This window comes from Lactuca virosa, chromosome 1 (genome assembly GCF_052849685.1).
Source record: "Lactuca virosa cultivar CGN04683 chromosome 1, Lactuca_virosa_CGN04683_v6, whole genome shotgun sequence".
Lineage (NCBI taxonomy): Eukaryota > Viridiplantae > Streptophyta > Magnoliopsida > Asterales > Asteraceae > Lactuca > Lactuca virosa.
This window is the reverse complement of record NC_136426.1, coordinates 140,494,281-140,501,680: the sequence shown is the minus strand read 5'-3', so window position 1 is coordinate 140,501,680 and position 7,400 is coordinate 140,494,281.

The following is a 7,400-nucleotide window of genomic DNA, read 5'->3' as shown; positions in this document are numbered from 1 at the left end:
TTCATGTGAATGCGATGGTCTCAGCATAGTCTTACACTGCACATGTCACATAACATTCTATCTCATCATCTCCTTAAGAGATATCCTACCACCACTCTAGTACTTAACCATATTAAGTACTTAATTTAATTCTTCATCTACTAACTTATAGGTTTTTAATATAATACCATTATCATATAAATATACATCCATACTCTATCTCCAACCCCACATATATACTTTCTTCTCCACCATACATACATACTCTATGTTCCACTACACATACATACTTAAAGAATACAAAAATACTCAAATATATGTTTGTAAACATATATAATCATTTTCTATTCTCCAACTAACACATTGTAGGTATTCGCATAATACCATCACCTCTACTCACACTTTCATACTATATCTTCCATCTCATACATTACAACTATTTAACACAAATACCACTGCCATCTATTTATCCACAAAAAATCATTCATAGGTTATAAGTCATATAACTATATTTTATCTTCACTTAACAACCTGTGGGCATTTATCATAATGCCATAACACCTAACATACATGCATATATACATATATACAAATATTATAAAACATATAACCATTATTTGTAAATATAGTGAGAATAATAATATACCTTGTTAGTTATTGAAGACTACCTACCCTTGGCTCCATTCTTCTACTGATTCATCTTGATCCATCTTCTTTAATCAAGGCCTATTCATACAACATGCCAAGTCCCTTAGAACATTTTGATAACGTCTATTTTACGCATATATTTATGACGTTTTCTTATTATTTTATACTATGTTTTTATGTTATTTAGAACTAAAAGATACTTAATACGCTTTGAAATGTTAAATTATAGTTAAAATGGGAGCTGGAATGCAAAAGGAGGAGAAAGGAGCTAAAAAGACGCAAAAAGGATGTTGGTGGACAGCTTGACCCCTCATCAGTGTTTTGGCCATATCTCATGACTCGTAACTCCGATTGACGAGATTCAAAATGTTCTGAAAACTAGATACAATTTTGACGACTTTCATGTTTTGAGAGAATGATGATTCCCAACGAACTCGTCGAGTTTAACACAAACTCCCCAAGTTGAATAGAAGCTTCGCGATTCTTGACGTTGACTTGGGGAGTACGGGATTTTAATGAAGAACCCGCCGAGTTGGTGTCCAAACTCGTTGAGTTGATGTTGAAAACTATAAATTGAGCTGAAAATTAGCCCTAATGAGAGATCTTACCCCATAAATTGATTCATGTGATTATAAACCCCCAAGAAGCCGTTTTGAGGGTCTAGGAGGCGGCCGGAAGGCCGTTAAGCTGAAAGGAGTGAAGTTCTGAAGGATTGGAGAGCAGATTCATGCAGTTAATCATGTGGTTCGTTGTTCCGACAAGGATTAACGTTCAAACATGATTCTATATGCAATTACTTTCTAATTTGGGTGTTAAAACCCTTTGCTTTGAGTTTATAATTAGATGAACCCTTGATTTGATGGATTAATTGCTATTTGGATTGTTTTATTCATGCTTAATTAATCTTGTTAAGCTTGTTAAAAAAATCCTTATGTGTTAATGAAAACTATTTTCTGTTGATGACTAAGTATATTGAGTTGTATGAACATCTGATTGATTACTTAAATCTTATGGTTTTGTGAAAACAAGATTGTAAGCCTAGTGTTGTGAACATAACCTAGGGTTAACTAGAAAATAAGTAAATTAATGTGTGAGAATGTGTGATGACCAACAACATATGAGTTACTTGAAACAACCAATTTGATTAACTATTATTACAAGTCTTACTTGATTCGACCTGAACACTAGGAAATCTGTTAGTTTAATCAACTGATCACTACTTTAATTGACGTGTTTGCTAAAGGATTAGTAATAGTGAACATGAGCCTAATCATTTTAGAAATCGGTGAACAAGAATAAATAAATCAGTGTGTGCAATTATCTATGATTTTAAGATGTAATTTGTCTAAACCAAAGTACCTATAGAGATTTGTCTTCGGTCAGTTATCGAGATCTATTCTTTAATCAATTGTTTGAGATTTAATTCCATAAAACCTTTCTTTACTGCTTTCGTGTGTTTTGTGTAACCTATAATCAAACATTCTAAATTAATTCACTACCGTTCCCCTTGTGTTCGACACCCTTGCTTATCAAAGCTATACTATACTCGATCGGGTTCACTGCCTATAAGATGTGGTTTAGATGCGATAAACTAGGAATTATAAATAAAAAAATAGTGCATTAAATATAAGCATCAAGGTTTTGGCGCCGTTGTCGGGGAATAGTTTTCAATTAATTTAGTTTATTTGATTAATCGATATTTCTTTTTAATTTTTAGTTTTATTTTTTATTTTTATTTTTATTTTCGTTGATATCATGTCACTTGTTGGGAAGGTTTTTGTTGTTATTGATGGGTTATGGGCATAACTACAAATCCTATGTGTTCATGCAACCTTATAGTTAAGGATCTAGGTTTTCACTAGTTGAACATGCAAACTTGAATACAAAAGAGAAAACCTTAATATGCATCTATGAAAAACGAAATTAACATAATAATAAGGTTTAGATACATACCTCAATTGTTATATAGTAATAACAATTAATACTTGTAGATCTTTAGCTCTTGAAAGCAAGTGCCTCAAATGTGACACCTCTAATGGCTTACAAACACTCTTTGCAAGAGGATGAGAAGGAGGCACTCCGGAATTTCGGCTCTTCTAGGGTTAGGGTTGAAGTGGCCGAAAATCCAAGGAGTTACCCTCCTTATATACTTGTGGTCGCTTTGTCCCAAAGCTAGGGTTTGCAGGCGGAAACCCTAATTCCCTGCTTAAGGCATAAGCAGCCCATGGACTCCCTAGTTAGAAGCCTTGGACGAAAACTTATAGGGTCACCCTATAATTTTCGTCCACTCTTATCCACGGGGTCCAAGAGCCTAGTTCCACAACTATCAATGATTTGCAAAACAGCCCTTGTATATTTAATTAATTCATTTAATCCCAAAAATTAATTCCAAATCAATTTCTGATTAAATATTAATTAAATAACATGATTTATAATTAATATATTATTCTCATAACATATTAATAAGTCATTCATATCAATTTATTATTCCAAATAATAAATTCAACTTCTCTCCAAAAGTTGCAAAAGTGAACGCAACCCAAAAGGACTTGTGCTTCTATCAATTCAAGTATATACCAATTATAGTTATGGGCTTGGACACCTAATCCAACAGTCTCCCACTTGGATAAGTCTAATAACTATAATTGCAAGTACAACTCAAAAAATTGACCAACACATTGTATCTTTTAAAAGTCGTTGTCGAACTCTGACCTAGTGAGTTATGTGTTCTTTAGATAAGTGATCAAATATTCCTCCGTTCTACAAGATATCGTATTAACATGAGACATGGATTATAATCATTCTCTCTGTCCAAGGTTTGTTTCCTGATTTCCGATTTATGACGACTGAAATCAGACTACTAATTGAACACATCAATTCAGTCATGGCTTAGCCAAGCGCTTTAGATGTCATCATCAAATCATTGAGGGGCCCACAGATATCGCTTTTCCCTGTTAGGGAAAAAGGAACGGATAAACTTAGACTCATATGCTTAGATTATTCACTCATCAAATCACGCACAACAATACGTTTTATAACATCAAGTTATCGATGCGTTTACGTATTATCAGTGCACAACTAACTCGTAAACAACGACTCATATGTAACATCCAAAGTTTTGTCATTTGTAGTCCCTGGGGATAGAAGGGTAAAGCCATGAAGAGCCTAAGGGCTAAATTGTAATTTTGGGACCAGGAGGAGTACGTTGTGCGTACATAAGGGTACGCCGAGCGTACTAGGGCGTGCCCTGGTACGCCGAGCGTACTAGGGCGTGCCCTAGTACGCTGGGCGTACACTTCTGTACGCTAGGCGTACTCATAACAGAAGAAAACCCTAATATCTCGGGTTGGGGGCTATATAAACATCCTTATGGCTCATTTTCTCTCCTCCTTCTCAGCCTCCAACTTCCAGAAATGTCCCCAAACCCTAGTTCTTGTGTGTGAGAGTGAATTGGTGGGTATTTTGAGCTCTTGAAGGTGAAGCCATTGCAACAAATAATTGAAGAAGGAGATTGGCTTGTAGATCTGAAGTTGTGTTGTGCCCTAGAAGCTCCAGAAGGTAAAAATCTTCAAACGTTATGCTTGTAGGTTATAGATGTTGGATATAGTGTCTAAGTCCATAACTTTATTTGGTATGTACTTGACCCGACCCGGCATGGTCCATTTGGGTTGCATGGCATTGCAATACTTGGATAGACTAAATGAGAGAATAAGGCACTTATGATTATTAATATATTATAAGTTCTAATATATTAATAATAGTATTATTTAATTAGTATTGATCAAGTATTAATCTAGTATTAATTTGGTGATCAAAGTGAAACTAATTAAATATATAGGGTTGATTATGACAATCATCAATTCTTTTATGGTGGATTAATGATCCATGGTTTATGGGTTTGGTTATAACCATATGGAGCTCCATGGATAGTCCATGGGAGTTACAAACCCATGGGTCATGAGAAATCAAGAGTCATGACAATTAAGGGCATTCATGTGTAAACCCTAATTGTGACAACACTATAAAAGGAACCCTATGGCTAGCAAAATCGTGACCTAGTGGACCTAGTGTTACTAGAGAGGGCATAACCGATTTTGAGTGCTAGAAGTATTCTCTCAAGTTATTCCAAGTCTTGTGGTGTTGTGTGAAGCATTTGAGGCACAACATTTGGGGTGCTAGGCTCACAAAGTCTTGAAGGAATCCAAGCAACAACAAGGTATGTATTTCTACTAGTTTTATGTTTTATGTAATCCCCATGCCATGCTAGTTAGGAAATAACTTTGAAAAAGAAATTTGCATGTATATAGAGAAAACATAGATTCAAGGTTATTAGGGTTGCATGTACACTTAGGAAGTGTTAGAATGCTCAAAACCCCATCAGTGGTATCAGAGCCTAGGATTGTTTTCTGTATACTTGATGCAAAACTGCTTAAAAATCAAAAATTCTGCATTCTGACTACTGGACTCGCCGAGTCCATGGGGAGGACTCGCCGAGTCCATGAACAAATTCATCCTACTCGACGAGTAGAATAATGCACTCGGCGAGTAGGAGCGTGCTGGGCAGTTTTTTCGAGTTTTGTTGCTGGAAATGGATTAAGATCATTATCCCAATCTGTTTTGGACTTGTAAAATCTGTTTTTCAAAATGATAATGATTATGTTAACCCATTTTACATAACTTTTATCAATTTTCAAGTATTGTATATGTTTATATGATTTTCTTGAAATTGCTTGACATGAATTTGTATTCATATGAGTTTAGAAGATCATAGGAATTATGTGTAACCTCCATGTGTGTTTAATTCATGATCTTAATGGCTATGATGGTGTCCATAACTTGTCCTCAAGTTATGGATAACCAAAAGTCACTTCTTTTAATTATGATTAAAGAACTAAAGAGGTTTCATAAAATGAAGAGTCTTCATTTTTATGAACCATTAAAACTCATAAGTTACAAATTGAAGAGACTTGGAATAGTTTCAAATCTTGCCCTCAAGTTTTGGAATTTGAAAAGTCTTACACTTTAATACTTTAATTCCAAATTAAACCTTAGATTTTTAAAAAGTTTAAAAATCAACACTTATACTATTATTATAATTTTATTATATAGATATGTATAAGAATATGTCATTCTTACCGTTAGTAGGCCTCATTCACAAAGTCGGTCTATAAGGGGGGTATAAGGTTGTTGCCTATAAAATGGTGACTTAATGGGTGTCCACTCTCACCCACCGCTTCCTTGATCGGTGGAGGGTCGTTAGCCGAACGGGTAGGATACGACTTTAAATACTTGTTAAAAGTATAATGAATTGTAAAGTAACTATACATTATAAATTCCCAATCTTAGTTACTTTAGGAAAATGTGAAATTGGTGCTAGCCCATAAAATTACACTTTGTACCTTACCAAGTCGTTAGTGGAGCGTGTGTGGTTAACCGGCACACTAACATGGACTAGTAAGAGTGGCAAAGGGTAACTTGACCTTATTATAGATCGGTGGAGCGTGTGTGGTTAACCGGCACATCGATTAGGTAATATTGTTGAGGGTACCAAGTCAATTTGTATGGTTATTCACACCTTGTTTGTGATCCTCGGCATCTCAGTCACAAACTTGAGAGGGCACAATCGAGATTCAAACATGCCATTGAAAAGTTCAATGTATCTCAAAAGATCTAGGAGTTTCAAAACCAATAAAACCTAATAATAAAATATTTCGTTCTTATGGTGGAAATTGGTAAATCGTCATTTACCTACCTTCAAATATTTTATAGTATGGATTACGGCATCCCTCTTCCAACTATAAATAGTTTGTTGGATCCTAGCCTTAATATTTCATTTGGGTGAATTATTAAGGATTCCTAATCTAATGAAACTTGTCTTTCTTTCCTTTCATATGTCTTCCAACAATGTTTCTGGCTCAAACCCAACAGGCTCCTTTTCCCTTATGAACTTGTGTGGTAAGGTCATCTTTGATGGATCCAATTTTAATGAGTGGATCAGAAACATCAGAATGATTACCCGCTATGAGGACAAAGAATATGTCCTCAATAAGGAGCTTAAGGTTGTGAATGAAGCCACTGCTACTCCTGAAGAGTTTGCGGAGTTTGTTGCACATGAAAAGGATGCTACTAAAGTAGCATGCATCATGATGGCCACCATGACTCCTGAACTTCAAAAATCCTATGAAGATTTCTACCCCTATGAGATGCACCTGGATCTGATGGAAAGGTACCATCAGAGCGCGCGTCAGGAGAGGTATGAAATCATCTCCTCCATGATAACCGCAAAGATGAAGGATGGTGAACCCATCACCGGCCACTTGCAGAAGATGCAAAGGTTCGTTGACCGGTTGTTGAAGCTAAATGTTGACTTTCCTGAGGAAATGGCGATTGACATCATTCTCCATTCCTTACCTCCAAGTTATGATCAGTTTCGTATGACTTATCATATGAACAAGGAGGAAGTCACACTTAGCAAACTTCAAGGACTCTTAAGGACAGCTGAAAATGGCCTTAAGGGTAAAGCGGTTGCTACTTCTACTCCTTCAACAGCCCCTATTCTGGCTATTGGGCAGGGAAAGGGTAAGAAGAGGAAAAACCCTTCGAAGGGTACCAAGGGTAAGACTCTTGATGGTTCCTCTTCAAGTGGGACAAAGAAAGGTCCCATTACTCCTTCTTCAAACCCAAAGGAAGCACAGTGCTTCTATTGCCAGGATAAGGGACACTTCAAGCGAAGCTGCCCTAAATATCTACAAGATGTAAAGGATGGGAAGGTT